This window comes from Leopardus geoffroyi, chromosome C1 (assembly GCF_018350155.1).
Source record: "Leopardus geoffroyi isolate Oge1 chromosome C1, O.geoffroyi_Oge1_pat1.0, whole genome shotgun sequence".
Lineage (NCBI taxonomy): Eukaryota > Metazoa > Chordata > Mammalia > Carnivora > Felidae > Leopardus > Leopardus geoffroyi.
In genome coordinates, this window is record NC_059328.1 from 218,013,195 (window position 1) to 218,022,231 (window position 9,037).

Below are 9,037 nucleotides of genomic sequence, written 5' to 3' on the forward strand. Positions count from 1 at the left end.
CAGCTTCCTGGGTGGGGAGGAGGACCTAGCCAGCCTGGACACCTGAGGCATGTCCCAGCCAGGTGAGACCTCACGGTGAAGAGGGTTGTTCTCCCTTCTCTCATCCTGGCCTTGCCCAAAAGAGAGTTTTTCTCTTTTACTGTACCGGCTCTTGGTGGGGGGGGGGGGGGGGGGTGTCAAAGGACTTGGATGGGCCCCGCCTTCCCTGGGCACTGCCCTTCTGGGCCGTCAGAGCTGCCCCTGCTTTCATCAGACGGACAAGAACGTGGCGTGTGACATTTCTACAGCCACCCCACTTGAGTTGGCCAGGGGCTGAGGTGACCCACTCGGCCAGAGACAAAAGGTGGGCAACCGCCACTGTGACCAAGCTTCTGCCCCAGAGACACTTTGCTCTGACACACTTTGCCCCCCGACTATAGGTGCCCTGGACACCCGACATTCTATAGTCTGGAGCAGCCTGTGGCTCAGGGCCACGAGGGCTCGCCCTCTGTTGGCCCTGGTGTGGACTTTCCCGCCTGTCAGTGCCTCTCTCCAGGTCCCTCTAGTGAGATATTTCTAGGTGGGAGGACCTGGTCCCCTGACATGGGATTCTTGACCAAGGCAAGAAAGAGGGAAGGAAGTGCCTGAGAGCCACAATTGTCCCAGCAGAGTTCTTCTTTGGGAGGCCCCAAGGACATCCGGCGCCTCTGCGTAGGAGCCCCACACCGTGCTCACAGTCTAGGGGCTCGGCAGACCCAGAGCTGCAGGGTCCGTGGAAAGAAAGGCCTGGGGAAGCAGGATTCGGGGGACGCAGAGAGAAAGCTCTCCTTGTTCTGTCTGCTCTGACCAGCCAGGATCTCGTGCCTCCCTGCTGCTTCTCTGTGGCCTTCCTTTTTGGGTCTGTGCACTGTCCTGCTGTCCCTTAGCAGAGGACAGAGTGGATTTGAACCTGGACACCCCCCCCCCCCACCGCCACCATTGCAGTTGGACCTTGGGTAGTTTAATTCTGTTTGGTGCATCTGCACAAGGCGTGAGAAATGCAGGAGATGAGGCGGAGATGGGTGTTGCAGCCTCAGGCGGGAGGGGGTGCCCATGTCTGGGAGTCCCCACTCCTGCAGCCCTCTCTTTACTCCCCTCCCTGGGCCTCTCAGCTCTTCTCATCCTGTAAGCCAAAGGTCTTCAAACTACCGCCCACAGGCCAAATCTGGCCATGGCTCATTTTTGTTAATAAAGTTTTATTGGAACAGAACCATTTGTTTATACATTGTCTATGGCTGCTCTCAAGCTACAGTGACGGTGCTGAGTAGTTGTGATTACTTCCAAATCTTAATTTCAACCTTTCTCTCAAAGTCCGAACATACAAGGAATCACTGACTAAACTCAACATGTTTCAGCTGAAACTGCTTATCATTTCCCCCAAACCGGCTTCTCTTCTGGATTACCCTGTTTAATTAATGGCAGTTTCAGTCCCCAGAGCTTAAACTCTGTGGTCAGTGGCCTTTGCTGGGTTCCTCATACTTTCCATACTTTCTCTCTCTAATGTGATAAAGTGCTTGTCACCTCAGGAGAGGAGAAATGTCCTCTTCATAGGGTTGGGAAGTAGAGACAGAAGGGGTTGATGCTTATAAAACACTTAGCACTGGGTTGACACAGAGGAAGGGCTCCTAATCCATCTGGATGGATGCATGGATGGATGGATGGATGGATGGATGGATGGATGGATAAATGGATGGATGGATAAATGGATGGATGGATGGGTACATGGCTGCATGAATACACAGTTGGATGGATGAATGGATGGATGGATGGATGGATGGGTACATGGCTACATGAATACACAGTTGGATGGATAAATGGATGGATGGATAAATGGATGGATGGATGGATGGATGGAAGGATGGATGATGGATGGACAGGTGGGTGGGAGGGAGGGGAAGTGGATGAATGGGTAGATGGGAGATGCATCAACAGCTACATGAGGTTAGATATGGGTGATAATGTCACAAGAACTCTGCTCCGTGAAGCTATGGCAGCAGTGTGTAAAGTGGTATAGAGGAGGAAGACTTGCAAGACCATGTCCGTGTCCCAGGTTAATAATGGCCTAGGCACTACCCACGATGGCAAAAGTGTGTGAGAACGAGCCAGGAAGATGCTGTTGGGGGACTGGATGGTGACCGGAGCTGTGTCAGGCAGAGCGGAGAGACAAAGCAAGAAGAGGATGAGAGACTCATCAGAGGTGATCACGGCATGTTTGAGCTCTGGGGACTAGAGCTATCATTATCTAAAATAGGGTAATTCAGAGGAGAAGCAGATTTGGGGGAAATGATGAAGGGTTTGAGTTCGGAAACACTGAATTTAGTAAACAAGTTCTTGTAAAGGTATCGAATGTTCTAAAAAGTGATTTAAGGCAGCTCACCAAAATACAGGCTGTACCAGTGAAGGAGGTCAGGAAACCAAGGCCAAGGGAACAAGATGAAGCTTGTAAGCTTCCTGAATGTGAGCCCAGGCTTTTCTCCTGGCTTTCCAGTAGGCAGACTGAAGAGGAGAGCCGTCCATCTCCCAGGGCTTGTGGGAGGGGGGCCCGAAAGGATTCGTGCTTACAGAGCGCTCAACCCCGGGTGGGGACAGAGAAAGGCTTCATAAACACTCATGATTCCTTGCTGTTATCTTGACTTCCTTCCTTCCTTTCTTTCTTCTTTCTTTCTTCCTTTCTTCTTTCTTTCTTTCTTTCTTTCTTCTCTCTTTCTTCTTTCCTTCCTTCCTCCCTCCCTCTCTTCTTTCTTTCTTTCTTTCTTTCTTTCTCTTTCTTTCTTTCTCTTTCTTCCTTCTTCCCTCCCTCCTTTCTTTCTTTCTTTCTTTCTCTCTCTTTCTTTCTTTCTCTTTCTCCTTCCTTCCTTCCTTCCTTCCTTCTTTCCTTCCTCCCTCTTATCTTTCTTTCTTTCTTTCTCTTTCTTTCTTTCTTTCTTTCTTTCTCTTTCTTTCTTTCTTTCTCTTTCTTCTTTCTTTCTTTCTTTCTTTCTTTCTTTCTTTCTTTCTTTCTCTTTCTTTCTACATGCATGCATACATACATGCATGCATTACCAGCCTGAACGAGTGTAAAATCTCTGAGGGTAGGAGCTGTGTCTCATTGTAATCATCACCCTCCCACCTCCACCCCATCACGGCTCCTAACACACAACCACATTGGAGCAGTGAGGCAGCTGGATGATTGAATGAGTGACCTGGCCCCGCTTAGGTTGGCTCCGTCTGCACATCTGGTCCTTCTGGTGTGTAAACAGTGCCTGTGGTGATGAGGACCCGGAGCCAATCCAACCCCCTTCACCCTCCGGTCCCCGTGTGTAGGCGAGAGGCTTGGTGAGTGGTGGGGCCAGGAATGAATGGGCACTCTGGGGGCAGAGGAAATATTTGAAAGGTTTGTCGAATGTTTCATTTAGTGTGACATAATTTCTCACTTGAGTTATTTGGGTGTTTTCCGTAGCAGTAAGTATTGAAAGCCATGCTTAATTTAATACTGTATTTGCTTATTACATGCTGTGATTTCCAATCATAATATCTCCCAGGATTGTTGGCAGAGGTAAACTATCGTATGTAATCCCTTCAGAACTGGAAATTTGGGGTGTCAAGTAATGGGTCGTTACATAAATTTTATTATTATTACTTTTGTTATCCCCTTGGGCATTTTATAGCTGGAAGTTAGTATAATTTTTTATTTGAAAAGGTCTTTGGTTCCTTAAAAAATACACCTCATTCTATTTTTAAGTTGCTCGAAAATTTGATTTTTGAATAGTGAGTCCATGCGATAAATTTCTTACACTTTTCCAAAATCTGGGGTCAACATTTTTGCTGAGGAGTCAGGGGAGATGGAGTTAGGATCTTCATTTCTGTGCAAAGATGGGGAGACTTATCTGCCACCCTAGGAATGAGGCCTGTGTATTATTACTTGGTCTGGAACGTCCAGTTTGGTCTTTGATCTTTGGGCCATTGTTAACTTTATGGTTTACACAACTCGAAGTGTCAGACAACTGTGAAGTGTTTGCTCAGGAAAGAAAACCAGAGCAGGACGCCTCTGCTGAACCGCCCTCTCTAACACACACCTCTTGGGAGGCTCCGAGCAAATATTTGCACAGCCAATTGCACATTCGAAGGCTACGTACTCAAGTGGAATTCCCTTTCCAAGTGCCCCAGAGGCTCCGGCATCCTGGCTACCTCCCTGGGAAGGTAGAGATGGGTGACCGGTTCTCTCTGACTGGCCTTGAGTTGCTCTGTAGGCACAAAGTCAACACCCAAAAGTGTCTTGCACGCTGCAAGTGGAAGAGCAGTGGAACTGTGCTCTTCCTGGAATACATTGGCGATCTCTAGGGTTGCTTGCGGCAAATGTATTCCTTGTGGGCTGCGTGCGTGTGCACGGGTAAGCACGTCTGTATTCATGGCACACATGTGCCCACGTGTGAGTGCTTGTGTGTGCACTTAGGTGTGCACGTGTGTGCGTGTGCATATGTGCGCATGTGTGTGTGAAAGCACCGCTTCTGTTTTGGTCCCGAGGTTACTGTATGTTTGGTCTTAAGGAAGGAGAAGCGGACAAGTGACTGCGGTTTCAAGATCCAGGCGAGTGTCCACAAACCCACCAATGGCTGTTACTATTATTGCTGTCATCATTTATCAATGTATTTGTAAGGGGAGGAAGAGAGAGGCGAGGGGGTGAGGCTGTCAGGGCGGATTACGGCGGGAGGGCCTGAGCGCGAGGGCTGTGGGGAGCAGAGCAGGAAGCAGCTGAGGTTAGCCCGAGAGACGGCTTTGTCTTCCCTGTGTCCCCCTTAGGAGAGACGGTGAGGGGACTTCAGGACAGAGTGCCGAGGGGAGGCGGCCCTGGAGGCCTTGTTTACCTCCTCGGGATGCAGAGGGGGGAGGCAGGTGCATGACCCTTCCTGTGTCTCTTCCTGCAGACCCCGGGGACCACCAGGGAGGTCAGGACCAGGAGCTCTGAAGCCGCTAAGGGGTTACCTCGCTCACTCCATCCAGAGCCCTCCCGGTGCCCACAGGGGATAAGGCTATGAGAGGGGAGGGAACCGGGTCCAGGGTTTGCCAGGCATGGTCACCGACGCTTTCCTGATCGCAGATTGCTAATTTCCCAGAATAATCCTTGATGGGCCGTGTGATTTGGGACTGAGGAAATCGAGGCAGGGAGACGAAGCGACTTGACGGGGACCGGACAGCCTACAGAGAATGAAGCCTCGGTCTGACTCTAGGCCGAAGCCACCGCCAGGGGCTTTCACGACGTCCCGGGGCCGATGTGCCCTTGTGAGGAACAGGTCTGTAGCTGTGTGTGTAGGATGGTGTCGGGGCAGCTCAGGGAGCCTTGCGGTGGGGACCTGCTTTCGGGAACGACGGGGAAGAGGAGGAACGTTCGGGGAGTGCCAGTATGGACATAAGTGAATTTAGCTACTCACTTCATTTCCACAAAAGCCTGTCAAGGGCCAGAACTTCCCCTTTCGTGGCCTAGGAGTAGGCGCCTTGCCCGAGGCCACATGACTGGTGGGTTGTGTTCAGGAACGTCTGGGTTCCCACTCGCTGTATTTTGCACAGTATCGTGGCGTGGCTGTGAATTGCCTTGGTCGTTGCACGAGTCCACTCCAGTGGCGGGTTGCCTGGCCCTGCGGTTGGCGGATGGGACTCATCTCTCTTGTAATGGTGGGTCCTGTGGACACGTGATCTGGATCACTCTTCACCGGAGAGCGGAACCTGGGGGTCACTACAGTCCTCTGGCCCCTGTGGGCTGGCCAAGTGATGGGTTTGGGAACCCTACCCGAGGCCTAAAGACAACTTGAGGGCAGCCTTTGATCCAGGCTGTCCTTGTACAGTTCCCTTTGGGGTGACTCCCGGTGGGAGAGAAGTGTGTGACTTGGTCAGGGGTACAAAAGGAGGTGGGTGTGCCTGGTATGACACTTTCGTGCCTTTGATGGGACCGGGAATGGTTTCGTTGCCGAGGCCTCATGCTCTGGGTTATACGGCAGGCCCAGGCCAGCAAGCGGTCCAAGGCCCATAGAATTTTATGGAGTCACGAGGGAAAGGCATCTCTTAAAGCCACAGAGCTAAGAACCGCAGGCATTTTTCAAGCCAACAGTTTCTGTGGTTACTGGAATGTAACTCATGGGTGTTTGGGGTTCAAGCTCCAGGCAGAGAGGAGCGTGGGGGGCTGGAGGGGCTTGGTTGTACTGAGGTAAGGAGCAGGCTGCAGCCTCAGAGTGCAGAGGCGGGGAGGACAGGCAAGGACCGTGGGGGCATGCAACCACCAAGGCCTGGGACGCTCCCCAGGGGCCGTCACAGTGCAAGGCTGATGCAGCGAGTCTGACAGGTGGTCCAAGGTAGAAGCATCAATTGAGACTTTCAAGGCCAGGGGCACTCAGGCTCTGGCATCTCAGCGTCCAGGAGGACACAACCACCCAGCCGCTGAGACTGTGGCCCACGCCATGGGCTTGGGCTGCAGGGCCTAGATCTCTGTTCTCTGGCATAACAGCAAGGCGTTACCATGTTCTTTGGGTCTACTTTTAGAATCTAGTCCTGTCTCTTTGGAACTCTGTGGACAATCCAAATTGCTACATGGTGTTTCTTTAGGATATCAGTCTTTGGAGAGTGGATAATGGAATATGGTTTGAGTTATCTGTTTTGTTTTTTTTTTCTATCAGCTATTGGCTTTTTGGTTAATATCTGATGTGTATTTCTTACTTGAAGCTGAAAAGAACATGGCTTTATATGGACATTTTTAACTGACATTTCACTGGACACCTTCAGGTGTCAAAATGAAGCAGAATTAACCTTTCTGTCCCATTCACACATTATAATTACTACCACATTCCAATATTTGTGTGCACTGCTGGCTTCCCATTTCTAGAAGGTCTTAATCAAATGGTTGAAAAAATACGTCCTGCCTCAGGTCTGTCAACTGGCCAGTATTTTCCTATTACACACAGTAATGACATGTACCATTATTAAAGCAAACCTGACCTTTCTAAAGGAAGGCCCAATCAAATGTCATATCCAGTATTCCAAAATGGCCTTGTAAAAACGCGTGAAAGCAATCTCGGGAGAAGCCATTTTCCAAGAAAAGCCAACGCAGGATCCCGTGAAACCTTGCTGGGTTTTAGTTTTCTCTATCAGATTACATCCTGGGTTTCCAAGGGGATTACAGATTACAAACCAAAAGGAAGGCCTTTTTTGAGTTGGAAGAAAAACAAATGAAATATGCAAGATGTTTATATTTCCAGCAGCTCGAGTATATACACACGTACCCGCACACACACACACATCCCCACACGCCGCTAAGAACATAAACTTTTTAATGAGCGCCTGCAGTCCTATCATTTTATGTGCATGAATCTTTAGCATAAAAATCAGATTGCATGTGGAACAGATCAGCAGTGGAGAGGAGCTAATGGCCCCGGAATCTCTCTGCTTGCTTGAAACCTGTCCCAGCTCCTTGACAGTGACCATGACCTCGTTCCCGTGCCTGGCCACCTCACCTACTTAGGAGAACTCTCTGGCTCTCCCTCACTTTCCTGCCCCAGGAGTGCATTCCCCTCCCAGTGGTTACGCCTCACGGATGCAGGTGTGTCTGGGAGAACGGAGCGAGTGGGCTTTTCCCAAAGGGGGTGACCTCTGCAACCCTCGAAAGACAATAGCTCCCGTGGACATTGTATCGCACATGCCGCTTTGCAGATCGGGTCCCCTGTCGTCCTTCTCAGTCTTCACTGAACTCTGAACTCGCAAGAACCCTTGAGACTGCTTGTCCTCCGGGTTGGATATTAAGGAAAAGGTGACTTCAATGGTTAAGACCCTGGCAGATGAGGACAAAGGACCCACTTATTTCATAAAACTATTTACGTATGGATTTGAGAGTTGCCTCTCACCTACCCACGGCCTGCCATCTTCTTCTGGGATTCTGGGCCACTGCCCTGCTGCCCACCCACCTCGCAGAAATGCTCTCCTTCTGCAGGGCTGACCCTCCCACCTGCCCTCCCACCGCTCTGCCTATTTTGTTCTCCCAACGCCCTTGCCAACGTGAACCGACTGTGACTGGTCCTCCAGGCAAAACCGCTCTCACCCAGATGAGGATTGCAACCCTACACCCACCTCCCTCCCTGTCCCCAACCGCCCTGTCCTGGCAGAATCCCCCGCCCCCCCAGGGGACCTTCTGCTTTGAGTCACAAAAACATAAATGACTTGAATGCATTTAAATGGTATGCGCCTACCTTCTCAAACTAGACCGTGAACATCTCGAGGGTATTTAAGTGTTTTTTGTTTTTTTTTTTAATATTTCGTGTCTTGCCTAGCATGTGATTGTTACACTTGCTTGATCTTTGTTGGTTGAGTAAATAAAGGAGTGCAACACGCATGCCGTGGATTCTTCTGATGATGCGATGAAATAGCATGGGCAGGACATTGCATCGGCCACTCAGGAGATAGCAGCTCCCTTTTCTGGCTGCGTTCAGCACCTTGGTGTCTTTATATACAGCGTTTCACTGTCAGCTGGGGGCATAGCTCTCTCTTACCTCCAGGAGAGGGACTACGTCCCGTCTGTCTTCCACTTACTCCCCGGTGGGGGTTCCAAGCATAACTCCAGCTGCTTGAGGAAGGAGGTGGTTTCTCTGAGCTGGCTCTATCTATTTCGCCCGGGGCAGGGAGGGCAGGGGTAAGGCTCTCACCTGGTCACTCCTGAGCCTCACCTTCCATGGTCCCACACCGTGGCCTCCCCCAGGGCCTGGACGATGGCAGGGCTCCCATCCAGGCCATCTGGAGGCTGAGTTTCATCCACAGGTCTGACCCTCCCATCCCACGAGCTGCGCTGTGACCAGAAGCTACTGTGGTGACGTCTGGTAGGTCATTATCATCCCCCAGAAGCTGGCTGCTGAGGGGAGGAGCCCCCCCAGGGCAGAAAAGCGTACAAAAACCCCCTGCATTCTGAACCACCGGACTCAGCATCCAAGCCATGGTGTGCCCGGAGGCAGGTTGGGACAAGATAGGGACTGGCCAGGTGCAGACCAGCCGGCCGGGAGGACCAGGT